Source organism: Oncorhynchus kisutch, unplaced genomic scaffold (genome assembly GCF_002021735.2).
Source record: "Oncorhynchus kisutch isolate 150728-3 unplaced genomic scaffold, Okis_V2 Okis09a-Okis19a_hom, whole genome shotgun sequence".
NCBI lineage: Eukaryota > Metazoa > Chordata > Actinopteri > Salmoniformes > Salmonidae > Oncorhynchus > Oncorhynchus kisutch.
Window position 1 is genome coordinate 14,389,050 of NW_022261985.1, and position 16,343 is coordinate 14,405,392.

Consider the following 16,343-nt stretch of genomic DNA (forward strand, 5'->3'; position numbering starts at 1 on the left):
GTGTCATTGAACCAATTGCACTTTATGGCAGCGAGGTGTGGGGTCCACTTGCAAAACAAGATTTCATCAAATGGGACAAACACCTGTCACGCCTTGGTCTTAGTATTTAGTGTTTTCTTTCTTTATTTGTTCAGGCCAGGGTGTGACATGGGTTATTGTGTTGTCGTATTGGGGGTTTTTGTAGGCATTGGGATTGTGGTTGATTAGGGGTGTGTCGAGTGTAGGCTTGGCTGCCTGAGGCGGTTCTCGATCAGAGTCAGGTGATTCTCGTTGCCTCTGATTGGGAACCGTATTTAGGTAGCCTGAGTTTCACTTTGTATTTCGTGGGTGATTGTTCCTGTCTCTGTGTAGTTTCACCAGATAGGCTGTATTAGGTTGGTGGGTGATTGTTCCTGTCTCTGTGTAGTGTTCACCAGATAGGCTGTATTAGGTTGGTGGGTGATTGTTCCTGTCTCTGTGTAGTGTTCACCAGATAGGCTGTATTAGGTTGGTGGGTGATTGTTCCTGTCTCTGTGTAGTGTTCACCAGATAGGCTGTATTAGGTTGGTGGGTGATTGTTCCTGTCTCTGTGTAGTTTCACCAGATAGGCTGTATTAGGTTGGTGGGTGATTGTTCCTGTCTCTGTGTAGTATCACCAGATAGGCTGTATTAGGTTGGTGGGTGATTGTTCCTGTCTCTGTGTAGTTTCACCAGATAGGCTGTATTAGGTTGGTGGGTGATTGTTCCTGTCTCTGTGTAGTTTCACCAGATAGGCTGTATTAGGTTGGTGGGTGATTGTTCCTGTCTCTGTGTAGTTTCACCAGATAGGCTGTATTAGGTTGGTGGGTGATTGTTCCTGTCTCTGTGTAGTTTCACCAGATAGGCTGTATTAGGTTGGTGGGTGATTGTTCCTGTCTCTGTGTAGTTTCACCAGATAGGCTGTATTAGGTTGGTGGGTGATTGTTCCTGTCTCTGTGTAGTTTCACCAGATAGGCTGTATTAGGTTGGTGGGTGATTGTTCCTGTCTCTGTGTAGTGTTCACCAGATAGGCTGTATTAGGTTGGTGGGTGATTGTTCCTGTCTCTGTGTAGTTTCACCAGATAGGCTGTATTAGGTTTCACGTTCCGTTTGTTGTTTTTTGTATTCATAAGTTATTTCATGTACCGTCACTTGTTTTCATTAAAATCATGAGTAACCACCACGCTGCATTTCGGTCCGACTCTCTTTCAACAAACGAAGAACGCCGTTACAACACCCCATTGAAACCCTGCATGCAGAGTTCTGTAAGATTCTTCCACATGTCCAGAGGAAAACTACAAACAATGCATGCAGAGTTCTGTAAGATTCTTCCACATGTCCAGAGGAAAACTACAAACAATGCATGCAGAGTTCTGTAAGATTCTTCCACATGTCCAGAGGAAAACTACAAACAATGCATGCAGAGTTCTGTAAGATTCTTCCACATGTCCAGAGGAAAACTACAAACAATGCATGCAGAGTTCTGTAAGATTCTTCCACATGTCCAGAGGAAAACTACAAACAATGCATGCAGAGTTCTGTAAGATTCTTCCACATGTCCAGAGGAAAACTACAAACAATGCATGCAGAGTTCTGTAAGATTCTTCCACATGTCCAGAGGAAAACTACAAACAATGCATGCAGAGTTCTGTAAGATTCTTCCACATGTCCAGAGGAAAACTACAAACAATGCATGCAGAGTTCTGTAAGATTCTTCCACATGTCCAGAGGAAAACTACAAACAATGCATGCAGAGTTCTGTAAGATTCTTCCACATGTCCAGAGGAAAACTACAAACAATGCATGCAGAGTTCTGTAAGATTCTTCCACATGTCCAGAGGAAAACTACAAACAATGCATGCAGAGTTCTGTAAGATTCTTCCACATGTCCAGAGGAAAACTACAAACAATGCATGCAGAGTTCTGTAAGATTCTTCCACATGTCCAGAGGAAAACTACAAACAATGCATGCAGAGTTCTGTAAGATTCTTCCACATGTCCAGAGGAAAACTACAAACAATGCATGCAGAGTTCTGTAAGATTCTTCCACATGTCCAGAGGAAAACTACAAACAATGCATGCAGAGTTCTGTAAGATTCTTCCACATGTCCAGAGGAAAACTACAAACAATGCATGCAGAGTTCTGTAAGATTCTTCCACATGTCCAGAGGAAAACTACAAACAATGCATGCAGAGTTCTGTAAGATTCTTCCACATGTCCAGAGGAAAACTACAAACAATGCATGCAGAGTTCTGTAAGATTCTTCCACATGTCCAGAGGAAAACTACAAACAATGCATGCAGAGTTCTGTAAGATTCTTCCACATGTCCAGAGGAAAACTACAAACAATGCATGCAGAGTTCTGTAAGATTCTTCCACATGTCCAGAGGAAAACTACAAACAATGCATGCAGAGTTCTGTAAGATTCTTCCACATGTCCAGAGGAAAACTACATTACAATGCATGCAGAGTTCTGTAAGATTCTTCCACATGTCCAGAGGAAAACTACAAACAATGCATGCAGAGTTCTGTAAGATTCTCCTACATGTCCAGAGGAAAACTACAAACAATGCATGCAGAGTTCTGTAAGATTCTTCCACATGTCCAGAGGAAAACTACAAACAATGCATGCAGAGTTCTGTAAGATTCTCCTACATGTCCAGAGGAAAACTACAAACAATGCATGCTGGGAAGAATTAGGTCAATATCCACTAATAATAAAAACTCAAAAAAGAGCAATTAAGTTTTGGAAACATCTAAAATACAGTGACCCCCTCTCATATTATTACCAAGCCCTGCAATGCCAAGAGCTGAGCAAAGAAAAGAGTCCCCTCATCCAGCTGGTCCTGAGTTCACTAACCTGTTCTACTAACACACTGAAGCCTCAGTCCCCTCATCCAGCTGGTCCTGAGTTCACTAACCTGTTCTACTAACACACTGAAGCCTCAGTCCCCTCATCCAGCTGGTCCTGAGTTCACTAACCTGTTCTACTAACACACTGAAGCCTCAGTCCCCTCATCCAGCTGGTTCTGAGTTCACTAACCTGTTCTACTAACACACTGAAGCCTCAGTCCCTTCATCCAGCTGGTCCTGGGGCTGAGTTCACTAACCTGTTCTACTAACACACTGAAGCCTCAGTCCCCTCATCCAGCTGGTCCTGAGTTCACTAACCTGTTCTACTAACACACTGAAGCCTCAGTCCCCTCATCCAGCTGGTCCTGGGGCTGAGTTCACTAACCTGTTCTACTAACACACTGAAGCCTCAGTCCCCTCATCCAGCTGGTCCTGGTGACAGCAGAACCTTTTGACCCCTGGTTATTGTTGTTACTGTTGTCCCGGTGACAGCAGAACCTTTTGACCCCTGGTTATTGTTGTTACTGTTGTCCCGGTGACAGCAGAATATTTTGACCCCTGGTTATTGTTGTTACTGTTGTCCCGGTGATAGCAGAACCTTTGACCCCTGGTTATTGTTGTTACTGTTGTCCCGGTGACAGCAGAACCTTTTGACCCCTGGTTATTGTTGTTACTGTTGTCCCGGTGACAGCAGAACCTTTTGACTCCTGGTTATTGTTGTTACTGTTGTCCCGGTGACAGCAGAACCTTTTGACCCCTGGTTATTGTTGTTACTGTTGTCCCGGTGACAGCATAACCTTTTGACCCCTGGTTATTGTTGTTACTGTTGTCCCGGTGACAGCAGAACCTTTTGACGCCTGGTTATTGTTGTTACTGTTGTCCCGGTGACAGCAGAACCTTTTGACCCCTGGTTATTGTTGTTACTGTTGTCCCGGTGACCATGTTGATTCTTATTATTTTCATATTGTAAAGATCCAAAATAAGCTTCAGCTTCAATATGTTGTTACGTCATGCCAATAAAGGACATTGAATTGAATGGATTGAGAGAGAAAGAGAGACATGCTGACAGAGAAAAGAGAGAGAGAGAGAGACATGCTGACAGAGAGAAAGAGAGAGAGAGAGACATGCTGACAGAGAGAAAGAGAGAGAGAGAGAGACATGCTGACAGAGAGAAAGAGAGAGAGAGAGACATGCTGACAGAGAGAAAGAGAGAGAGAGAGAGACATGGTCCTACACAGAGAGTACACAGCGGCAGAATACCTGACCACTGTGACTGACCCAAAATTAAGGAAAGCCTTGACTATGTACAGACTCAGTGAGCATAGCCTTGCTATTGAGAAAGGCCGCCGTAGGCAGACATGGCTCTCAAGAGAAGACAGGCTATGTGCTCACTGCCCACAAAATGAGGTGGAAACTGAGCTGCACTTCCTAACCTCCTGCCCAATGTATGACCATATTAGAGAGACAAATTTCCCTCAGATTACACAGATCCACAAAGAATTCGAAAAAACAAATCCAATTTTGAAAAACTCCCATATCTACTGGGTGAAATTCCACAGTGTGCCATCACAGCAGCAAGATTTGTGACCTGTTGCCACGAGAAAAGGGCAACCAGTGAAGAACAAACACCATTGTAAATACAACCCATATTTATGCTTATTTATTTTATCTTGTGTCCTTTAACCATTTGTACATTGTTAAAACACTGTATATATATATATATAATATGACATTTGTAATGTCTTTACTGTTTTGAAACTTCTGTATGTTAATTTTTTTTAATTTTTGTTGTTTTTCACTTTATATATTCACTTTGTATGTTGTCTACCTCACTTGCTTTGGCAATGTTAACACATGTTTCCCATGCCAATAAAGCCCTTGAATTGAAATTGAATTGACATGCTGACAGAGAGAAAGAGAAAGAGAGAGAGACATGCTGACAGAGGGGGAGAGAGACATGCTGACAGAAAGAGAGAGAGAGACATGCTGACAGAGAGAAAGAGAGACATGGTGACAGAAAGAAGAGAGAGAGACATGCTGACAGAGAGAAGAGAGAGAGACATGCTGACAGAAAGATAGAGAGAGACATGCTGACAGAGAGAAAGAGAGAGAAAGAGAGACATGCTGACAGAGAGAAAGAGAGAGAGAGAGAGAGACATGCTGACAGAGAGAAAGAGAGAGACATGCTGAGAGAGAGAGAGAGAGACATGCTGACAGAGAGAAAGAGAGAGAGAGAGAGAGACTTGCTGACAGAGAGAAAGGGAGACAGGCAGACAGAGAGAGAGAGAGAGGCAGTCAGAGAGAGAGGTAGAAGAGAGAGTGAGACAGGCTGACGGAGATAGAGGAAGAAGAGAGAGGGAGACAGGCTGACAGAGAGAGAAAGAGAGAGAGAGGGAGACAGAGAGAGAAAGATAGAGAGAGAGGGAGACAGGCAGTCAGAGAGAGGGAGACAGGCAGACAGAGAGAGAAAGATAGAGAGAGGGAGACAGGCAGACAGAGAGAGAAAGAGAGAGAGAGGGAGACAGAGAGAGAAAGATAGAGAGAGGGAGACAGAGAGAGAAAGATAGAGAGAGAGGGAGACAGGCAGTCAGAGAGAGAGGGAGACAGGCAGACAGAGAGAGGGAGACAGGCAGACAGAGAGAGGGAGACAGGCAGTCAGAGAGAGAAAGGAAGAAGAAAGAGGGAGACAGGCAGACAGAGAGAGGGAGACAGGCAGTCAGAGAGAGAGGGAGAAGAGAGAGGGAGACAGGCAGACAGAGAGAAAGGAAGAAGAGAGAGGGAGACAGGCAGACAGAGAGAGGAAGAAGAGGACCAGTGTGCCTGTGGTGTAATCTGTTTCTCTCTAGTTTACTCTACCATTCCACTGGAATCCTGGTTGCCACAGTTTCCTTCCAGCCCTCCAGTGAGAGGCAGAGAGGAGGGGAATGGAGAGAGGAGGGGGGACAGAGTGATGCTCCAGGATTGGATCATTTCTGGTTGTCAGGACTAGAGGAGGCTGGTAAGGAAGGGAGGCAGAAAGGAGCAGCTCTCTCATTCTGCTGTTTGGACTGTCTCTGGAGAGGAACACACAGAACTAACACACAGAGAACTAACACACAGGACTAACACAGAGGAGTGAAACAGAACTAACAGAGGAGTGAAACACAGAACTAACACAGAGGAGTGAAACACAGAACTAACACAGAGGAGTGAAACACAGAACTAACACAGAGAACTGAAACACTGAACTAACACACAACTAACACAGATCAGTAACACACAGAACGTACACAGAGAATTAACTCACAGAACTAACACAGATAATTAACAGAACTAACACAGATAATTAACTAACAGAACTAACACAGAGAATTAACTCACAGAACTAACACAGATAATTAACTAACACAGATAATTAGCTCACACTACTAACACAGATAATTAACTCACAGAACTAACACAGATAATTAACTCACAGAACTAACACAGATAATTAACTAACACAGATAATTAACTAACAGAACTAACACAGATAATTAACTCACAGAACTAACACAGATAATTAACTCACAGTACTAACACAAACAACTAACAAAAAACATAACACTGTAGCTGACACCACCATTGATTTTACAATTATACAATTATCCTCCCCCTAACATACCATTAAAAAGTCCCCGCAAAACACCAGTCTCAACGTCAACAGTGAAGAGGCGACTCCGGGATGCTGGCCTTCTAGGCAGAGTTGCAAAGAAAAAGCCATATCTCAGACTGGCCAATAAAGAGAAAAGATTAAGATGGTCAAAAGAACACAGACACTGGACAGAGGAACTCTGCCTAGAAGGCCAGCATCCCGGAGTCGCCTCTTCACTGTTGACATTGAGACTATTTAATGAAGCTATCAGTTGAGGACTTGTTAGGCAGCTGTTTCTCAAAATAGACACTCTAATGTACTTGTCCTCTTGCTCAGTTGTGCACCGGGGCCTCCCACTCCTCTTTCTATTCTGGTTAGGGCCAGTTTGTGCTGTTCTGTGAAGGGAGTAGTACACAGCATTGTACGAGATCTTTAGTTTCTTGGCAATTTCTCACATGGAATAGCCTTCATTTCTCAGAACTAGAATAGACTGACGAGTTTCTGAAGAAATATGTTTGGTTTTTTTGTGGGAATTTTTACCCCCTTTTCTCCCTAATTTCGTGGTGTCCAGTTGTTGTAGTAGCTACTATCTTGTCTCATCGCTACAACTCCCATACGGGCTCGGGAGAGACGAAGGTTGAAAGTCATGCGTCCTCCGATACACAACCCAACCTAGCCGCACTGCTTCTTAACACAGCGCGTATCCAACCCGGAAGCCAGCCGCACCAATGTGTCGGAGGAAACACCGGGCACCTGGCAACCTTGGTTAGCGCGCACTGCGCCCGGCCTGCCACAGGAGTTGCTGGTGCGCGATGAGACAAGGACATCCCTACCGACCAAGCCCTCCCTAACCCGGACGACGCTAGGCCAATTGTGCGTCGCCCCATGGACCTCCCGGTCGTGGCCGGTTACGACAGAGCCTGGGCACGAACCCAGAGTCTCTGATGGCACAGCTGGCGCTGCAGTACAGCACCCTTAACCACTGCGCCACCCGGGAAGAAATATGTTTCTGGCAATTTTGAGCCTGTTATCGAACCCACTAATGCTGATGCTCCAGATACTCAACTAGTCTAAAGAAGGCCAGTTTTATTGCTTCTATAATCAGAACAACAGTTTTCAGCTATGCTAACATAATTGCAAAAGGGTTTTTCTAATGATCAATTAGCCTTTTAAAATGATAAACTTGGATTAGCTAACACAACGTGCCATTGGAACACAGGAGTGATGGCTGCTGATAATGGCCCTCTGTACGCCTACGTAGATATTCCATAACAAATCTGCCGTTTCCAGCTACAAAAGTAATTTACAACATTAACAAGGTCAACACTGTACTTCTGATCAATTGTATGTTATTTTAATGGACCGTTTATAAAAAAAACATTTTCCTCAAAAACAAGGACATTTCTAAGTGACCCCAAACTTCTGAACTGTATTGTAGGTATTCCTCTTGTCCAGATGGGACAGGACAGTGTGCAGTGTGATGGCGATTGCGTCGCCTGTGGACCTGTTGGGGCGGTATGCAAACTGAAGTGGGTCTAGGGTGTCAGGTAAGGTGGAGGTGATATGAGGATCCTCTCAAAGCACCTCATGATGACAGTAGTGAGTGCTACGGGGTGGAAGTCATTTAGTTCAGTTATCTTTGCCTTCTTGGGTAGAGGAACAATGGTAGCCATCTTGAAGATGGGACAACAGACTGGGATTGGCAGAGATTGAATATGTCAGTAAATACCCGCGCCAGCTTGGCAGTCCTTGTTAGCGGGCCGCGACGGTGGCACTGTATTATCCTCAAAGCGGGAAAGGAAGGTGTTTAGTTTGTCTGGAAGCGTGACGTCGGTGTCCGTGACGTGGCTGGATTTCTTCTTGTAGTCCGTGATTTCCTGTAGACCCTGCCACATACGTCTCGTGTCTGAGCCAGTGAATTGTGACTCCACCGTGTCCCTGTACCGGCATTTTGCTTGTTTGATTACCTTGCGGAGGGAATAACTACACTGTTTGGCCATATTTCCAGACCACTTTCCATGGTTAAATGCGGTGGATTGCGCTTTCAGTTTTGCGCGAATGATGCCATCCATCCACGGTTTCTGGTCAGGGTAGGTTTTAATAGTCACAGTGGGAACAACATCTCCTATGCACATCTTTATAAATGCACCGAGTCAGCGTATAGGTCAATGTTGTTCTCTGAGGCAGACCGGAACATATTCCAGTCTGCCTGATCAAAACAATCTTGAAGCGTGGCTTCCGGATTGGTCGGCCCAGCGTTGAATAGTCCTCGTCACTGGTACATCCTTTTTGAGTTTCTGCCTATAAGACGGAAGGAGCAAGATGGTGTCGTGGTCGGATTTGCCGAAGGTAGGGCGGGGGAGGGCTTGGTATGTATCGTGGAAGTTAGAGTAGCAGTGGTCGAGCGTATAGCAATCAATATGCTAGTAGAGGGAATTCTTGTTCTCAAATTTGTTTTGTTAAAATCCCCAGCTACAATAAAAGCAGCCTCAGGATGTTTGAGAACAAGAATTTCCACAGTGTCTCCTGACCCCTCCTGTCTCAGCCTCCAGTATTTATGCTGCAGTAGTTTATGTGTCGGGGGGCTAGGGTCAGTTTGTTATATCTGGAGTACTTCTCCTGTCCTATTCGGTGTCCTGTGTGAATCTAAGTGTGCGTTCTCTAATTCTCTCCTAATTTTATTGTAAGGAATTATAGATAGGGTGAGCAGAAGGACTTGAGTTCCTGTACGTTGTTATTATTACACCATGAGCCGTTAATCATAAAGCATACACACCCGTCCTTCCTCTTCCCTGAGAGGTGTTTATCTCTGTCGATGTGATACATGGAGAAGCCCGGTGGCTGAACTGATTCCGACAACATATTCCGAGAGAGCCATGTTTCTGTGAAACAGAGAATGTTTCAAACTCTGGAAGGCAACCCTTGCTCGAATTTCGTCTACCTTGTTGTCAAGAGACTGGACATTGGCTAGTAGTATACTCGGGAGTGGTGGGCGATGTGCACGTCTATGGAGCCTGGCCAGGTGGTCGGTTCGTCTGCCCCTTCCTCCGGGTTCTGTTGTTTTGGGTCGACTACTGGAATTAGATCCATTGTCCTGGGTGGTGGTCCGAACAGAGGATCCACTTCAGGAAAGTCATATTCCTGGTTGTAATGTTGGTAAGTTAACGTTGCTCTTATATCCAAAAGTTTTTCCCGAGTGTATATAATAAGACTTCCCCATGGTGGCGGTGGGGTTATGGTATGGGGGCAGGCATAAACTACAGACAACAAACACAATCACATTTTATCGATGGCAATTGGAATGCACAAAAAAAACGTGATGAGATCCTGAGGCCCATTATGAGGGCCCATTTCTATCATACTATATGTAAAGATGATGATTCTCCACCTAACATACTATATATATATATATATAAAGACAATCTCAGTGTCTGTCTTCTTCAGATATCGACCTTTTAGCAGTAATGATTACTGAGAAGAACCCTTTGGGTACCATTGAGTCTTTACCAGGAAATGAATGATGGTATCATTCCAATAGGAGGACGATTATACCGAGGAAATTACTTCCTGTGAATGTGTGTTGAATGGCCTCTCAGTGAAAATGGCTTTCCGATGGAATGGCTTCTTGTCTGACATAGACGATAGACTGGATCTCTGTGTGATTTGACATGAAAAAGGTTTGATGAACGATGTCACTTCTTATAGATGCAAGCTGCCAATTGACAGCAGGTTAAAGTAGCCAGAACGGTATAAATTCCCTTTCCTCATTTCAGATCGTCACACCTTATTGCACAGATCTGAAAGAACTGAGCATATCTCTTTGCGTTGCAGGTTTCTCCAATCAGTGCAGATGAAGAGCGAAGACAGTTGTCTCATGGAGGCAGGATGGACTGATGTGAGGCCTTTTGGTGGATTGTTCTATATATTTAAAGTTGCGCTGTGCATAAATCGCTCTGCCATTTCCTGGTTGCTATAACTCGAATAGTTTGCCTAATTTCAGTTTATGTGACAAAAAAAAACAAGTGTAGAGAATCATTGTGCCAATTATTTATTTGACCTTTATTTAAACTAGACAGTTAAGAACAAATTCTTATTTTTAATGGTGGCCAAGGAACAGTGGGTTAACTGCCTTGTTCAGGGGAACAGTGGGTTAACTGCCTTGCTCAGGGGGACAGTGGGTTAACTGCCTTGTTCAGGGGAACAGTGGGTTAACTGCCTTGTTCAGGGGGACAGTGGGTTAACGGCCTTGTTCAGGGGAACAGTGGGTTAACTGCCTTGCTCAGGGGGACAGTGGGTTAACGGCCTTGTTCAGGGGAACAGTGGGTTAACTGCCTTGTTCAGGGGAACAGTGGGTTAACTGCCTTGCTCAGGGGGACAGTGGGTTAACTGCCTTGTTCAGGGGAACAGTGGGTTAACTGCCTTGTTCAGGGGGACAGTGGGTTAACGGCCTTGTTCAGGGGAACAGTGGGTTAACTGCCTTGTTCAGGGGGACAGTGGGTTAACTGCCTTGTTCAGGGGGACAGTGGGTTAACTGCCTTGTTCGGGGGACCGTGGGTTAACTGCCTTGTTCGAGGGACTGTGGGTTAACTGCCTTGTTCGGGGGACAGTGGGTTAACTGCCTTGTTCAGGGGGGCAGTGGGTTAACTGCCTTGTTCAGGGGAACAGTGGGTTACCTGCCTTGTTCAGGGGGACTGTGGGTTAACTGCCTTGTTCGGGGGACAGTGGGTTAACTGCCTTGTTCAGGGGGACAGTGGGTTAACTGCCTTGTTCAGGGGAACAGTGGGTTACCTGCCTTGTTCAGGGGGACAGTGGGTTAACTGCCTTGTTCGGGGGACCGTGGGTTAACTGCCTTGTTCAGGGGAACAGTGGGTTAACTGCCTTGTTCAGGGGAACAGTGGGTTCAGGGGAACAGTTGGTTAACTGCCTTGTTCAGGGGAACAGTGGGTTAACTGCCTTGTTCAGGGGAACAGTGGGTTCAGGGGAACAGTGGGTTAACTGCCTTGTTCAGGGGAACAGTGGGTTAACTGCCTTGTTCAGGGGAACAGTGGGTTAAACTGCCTTGTTCAGGGGAACAGTGGGTTAACTGGTCTAGGAACAGGGGGTTAACTGCCTTGTCCAGGGGAACAGTGGGTTAACTGCCTTGTTCAGGGGCAGAATGACAGATTATTACCATGTCAGGCTCGGGGATTCCACCTTGCAACCTTTCGGTTACAAGTCCAACACTCTAACCAGTAGGCTACCTGCCGCCTCTACACTCTAACCAGTAGGCGACCTGCCGCCTCTACACTCTAACCAGTAGGCGACCTGCCGCCTCTACACTCTAACCAGTAGGCCACCTGCCTCCCCTACACTCTAACCAGTAGGCGACCTGCCGCCTCTACACTCTAACCAGTAGGCAACCTGCCGCCTCTACACTCTAACCAGTAGGCGACCTGCCGCCTCTACACTCTAACCAGTAGGCGACCTGCCGCCTCTACACTCTAACCAGTAGGCGACCTGCCGCCTCTACACTCTAACCAGTAGGCCACCTGCCGCCTCTACACTCTAACCAGTAGGCGACCTGCCGCCTCTACACTCTAACCAGTAGGCGACCTGCCGCCTCTACACTCTAACCAGTAGGCCACCTGCCGCCCCTACACTCTAACCAGTAGGCGACCTGCCGCCTCTACACTCTAACCAGTAGGCAACCTGCCGCCTCTACACTCTAACCAGTAGGCGACCTGCCGCCTCTACACTCAAACCAGTAGGCGACCTGCCGCCTCTACACTCTAACCAGTAGGCGACCTGCCGCCTCTACACTCTAACCAGTAGGCCACCTGCCGCCTCTACACTCTAACCAGTAGGCCACCTGCCGCCTCTACACTCTAACCAGTAGGCCACCTGCCGCCTCTACACTCTAACCAGTAGGCAACCTGCCGCCTCTACACTCTAACCAGTAGGCCACCTGCCGCCGCTACACTCTAACCAGTAGGCGACCTGCCGCCTCTACACTCTAACCAGTAGGCCACCTGCCGCCTCTACACTCTAACCAGTAGGCCACCTGCCGCCCCTACACTCTAACCAGTAGGCCACCTGCCGCCTCTACACTCTAACCAGTAGGCTACCTGCCACCTCTACACTCTAACCAGTAGGCCACCTGCCGCCCCCTGCTGCCAGCTAAACTGCTGTGAAATAGCTTAGATGTAGAGCAGATAGAACATATCTACAGTTTCCCCTGAGCGATGAAGCAGAGACCTCGAGTTCTATAGCTGAAGGAGACAGAGATCAGGGAACAAGAGAAGAGTTTGATTCGATTGGTTGTTGTTCACTCTCACAATAACAGACTCCGATTCATCAGTGGAATGGGAAGGAAGAAATCGTCTCCCTGAACACCCTTTCAGTGCTTGTTACTTCAACATACCTTACAAGAGAGGTATGAAGTGGTATGATTTTGCTTCCTGTGGCTGAACGGTTGGTCAAGATGGACTCTGTCTGTTGTTGATTGGTTGGTCGAGAGGGATTCTGGTGAGAATGTCTGGTGAGTATTCAGGCCATGGAAGAACTGGGACATTTTCAGCTTCCAGGAATTGTGTAGGGATCCTTGCAACATGGGACTGTGCATTTCCATGCTGAAACATGAGGTGATGGAGTAGGATGATTGGCACGACAATGGGCCTCAGGATCTCATCACGGAATCTCTGTGCATTCAAATTGCCTTCGATAAAATGCAATTGTGTTCATTGTCTGTAGTTTATGCCTGTCCATACCATAACCCCACCACCACCATGGGGCACTCTGTTCACAACGTTGACATCAACCAACCGCTAACCCACACAATGCCATACTGCCTGGTACAATGCCATACTGCCTGGCAAATTGCCATACTGCCTGGTACAATGCCATACTGCCTGGTACAATGCCATAGTGCCTGGCAAATTGCCATACTGCCTGGTACAATGCCATACTGCCTGGTACAATGCCATACTGCCTGGTACAATGCCATACTGCCGGGTACAATGCCATACTGCCTGGTACAATGCCATACTGCCTGGTACAATGCCATACTGCCTGATACAATGCCATACTGCCCGGTACCATGCCATACTGCCTGGTACAATGCCATACTGCCTGGTACAATGCCATACTGCCTGGTACAATGCCATACTGCCTGATACAATGCCATACTGCCTGGTACAATGCCATACTGCCTGGTACAATGCCATACTGCCTGGTACAATGCCATACTGCCTGGTACAATGCCATACTGCCTGGTACAATGCCATACTGTCTGGTACAATGCCATACTGCCTGGTACAATGCCATACTGCCTGGTCTCCAGCGTGCCATACTGCCTGGTCTCCATCATGCCATACTGCCTGGTCTACAGCGTGCCATACTGCCTGGTCTCCAGCATGCCATACTGCCTGGTCTCCATCATGCCATACTGCCTGGTCTACAGCGTGCCATACTGCCTGGTCTCCAGCATGCCATACTGCCTGGTCTCCATCATGCCATACTGCCTGGTCTCCAGCATGCCATACTGCCTGGTCTCCATCATGCCATACTGCCTGGTCTCCAGCGTGCCATACTGCCTGGTCTCCATCATGCCATACTGCCTGGTCTCCATCATGCCATACTGCCTGGTCTACACCGTGCCATACTGCCTGGTCTCCAGCGTGCCATACTGCCTGGTCTACAGCGTGCCATACTGCCTGGTCTCCATCATGCCATACTGCCTGGTCTCCAGCATGCCATACTGCCTGGTCTACAGCGTGCCATACTGCCTGGTCTCCATCATGCCATACTGCCTGGTACAATGACATACTGCCTGGTCTCCAGCGTGCCAGTGGCCATCAAAGGTGAGCATTTCCCCACTGAAGTCGGTTACAACGCCGAACTGCGGTCAGGTCAAGACCCTGGTGAGGATGACGAGCACCACCGACGAGCTTCCCTTAGAGGGTTTCTGAATTCAGATATTATTTGGTTGTGCAAATCCACACTTTCCTAATGTGCCTGGGTAGCTGGTCACAGAAGATCTCGCCGGTGAAGGAGCCGGATGTGGAGGTCCTGGGTTGGCGTGGTTACACGTGGTCTGCGGTCATGAGGCCGTTTGGACGTACCGCCAAATTCTCTAAAAATGACATTGGAGGCAACTTATGTTAGCGGCTTTTTAATTATCCCCCAGCACAAGGTGCACCTGTGTAATAATCATGCTGTTTAATTAGCCACACCTGTCAGGTGTGTGGATTGTCTTGACGAATGGGAAATGCTCCCTAGGCTTCTGTCTCTCAACAATGTGGACTATTGCAGAGGAAACAGTTTTGTTTTGCTACAGAGGAATATGCATTATGAGCAGGGATGTAAACAAATGTGAGAAAAATAAGCTTTTTGTGCATCTAGAATTTTCTGGGATCTTTGATTTCACTTTACAAGTTGAGTTTCTATGTTAGTTGCGTGTCTGTTACGTCTGTCTCCTCTCCCGAACATCACTGTCAAAGGATTGGTGAGGGATGAAGACATACTATTTCATTTGATCGGTTCATTGATTCTATTATTGGTGAGGGATGAAGACATACTATTTCATTTGTTCGGTTCATTGATTCTATTATTGGTGAGGGATGAAGACATACTATTTCATTTGATCGGTTCATTGATTCTATTATTGGTGAGGGATGAAGACATACTATTTCATTTGATCGGTTCATTGATTCTATTATTGGTGAGGGATGAAGACATACTATTTCATTTGATCGGTTCATTGATTCTATTATTGGTGAGGGATGAAGACATACTATTTCATTTGATCGGTTCATTGATTCTATTATTGGTGAGGGATGAAGACATACTATTTCATTTGATCGGTTCATTGATTCTATTATTGGTGAGGGATGAAGACATACTATTTCATTTGATCGGTTCATTGATTCTATTATTGGTGAGGGATGAAGACATACTATTTCATTTGATCGGTTCATTGATTCTATTATTGGTGAGGGATGAAGACATACTATTTCATTTGATCGGTTCATTGATTCTATTATTGGTGAGGGATGAAGACATACTATTTCATTTGATCGGTTCATTGATTCTATTATTGGTGAGGGATGAAGACATACTATTTCATTTGATCGGTTCATTGATTCTATTATTGGTGAGGGATGAAGACATAGTATTTCATTTGATCGGTTCATTGATTCTATTATTGGTGAGGGATGAAGACATACTATTTCATTTGATCGGTTCATTGATTCTATTATTGGTGAGGGATGAAGACATACTATTTCATTTGATCGGTTCATTGATTCTATTATTGGTGAGGGATGAAGACATACTATTTCATTTGATCGGTTCATTGATTCTATTATTGGTGAGGGATGAAGACATACTATTTCATTTGATCGGTTCATTGATTCTATTATTGGTGAGGGATGAAGACATACTATTTCATTTGATCGGTTCATTGATTCTATTATTGGTGAGGGATGAAGACATACTATTTCATTTGATCGGTTCATTGATTCTATTATTGGTGAGGGATGAAGACATACTATTTCATTTGATCGGTTCATTGATTCTATTATTGGTGAGGGATGAAGACATACTATTTCATTTGATCGGTTCATTGATTCTATTATTGGTGAGGGATGAAGACATAGTATTTCATTTGATCGGTTCATTGATTCTATTATTGGTGAGGGATGAAGACATACTATTTCATTTGATCGGTTCATTGATTCTATTATTGGTGAGGGATGAAGACATACTATTTCATTTGATCGGTTCATTGATTCTATTATTGGTGAGGGATGAAGACATACTATTTCATTTGATCGGTTCATTGATTCTATTATTGGTGAGGGATGAAGACATACTATTTCATTTGATCGGTTCATTGATTCT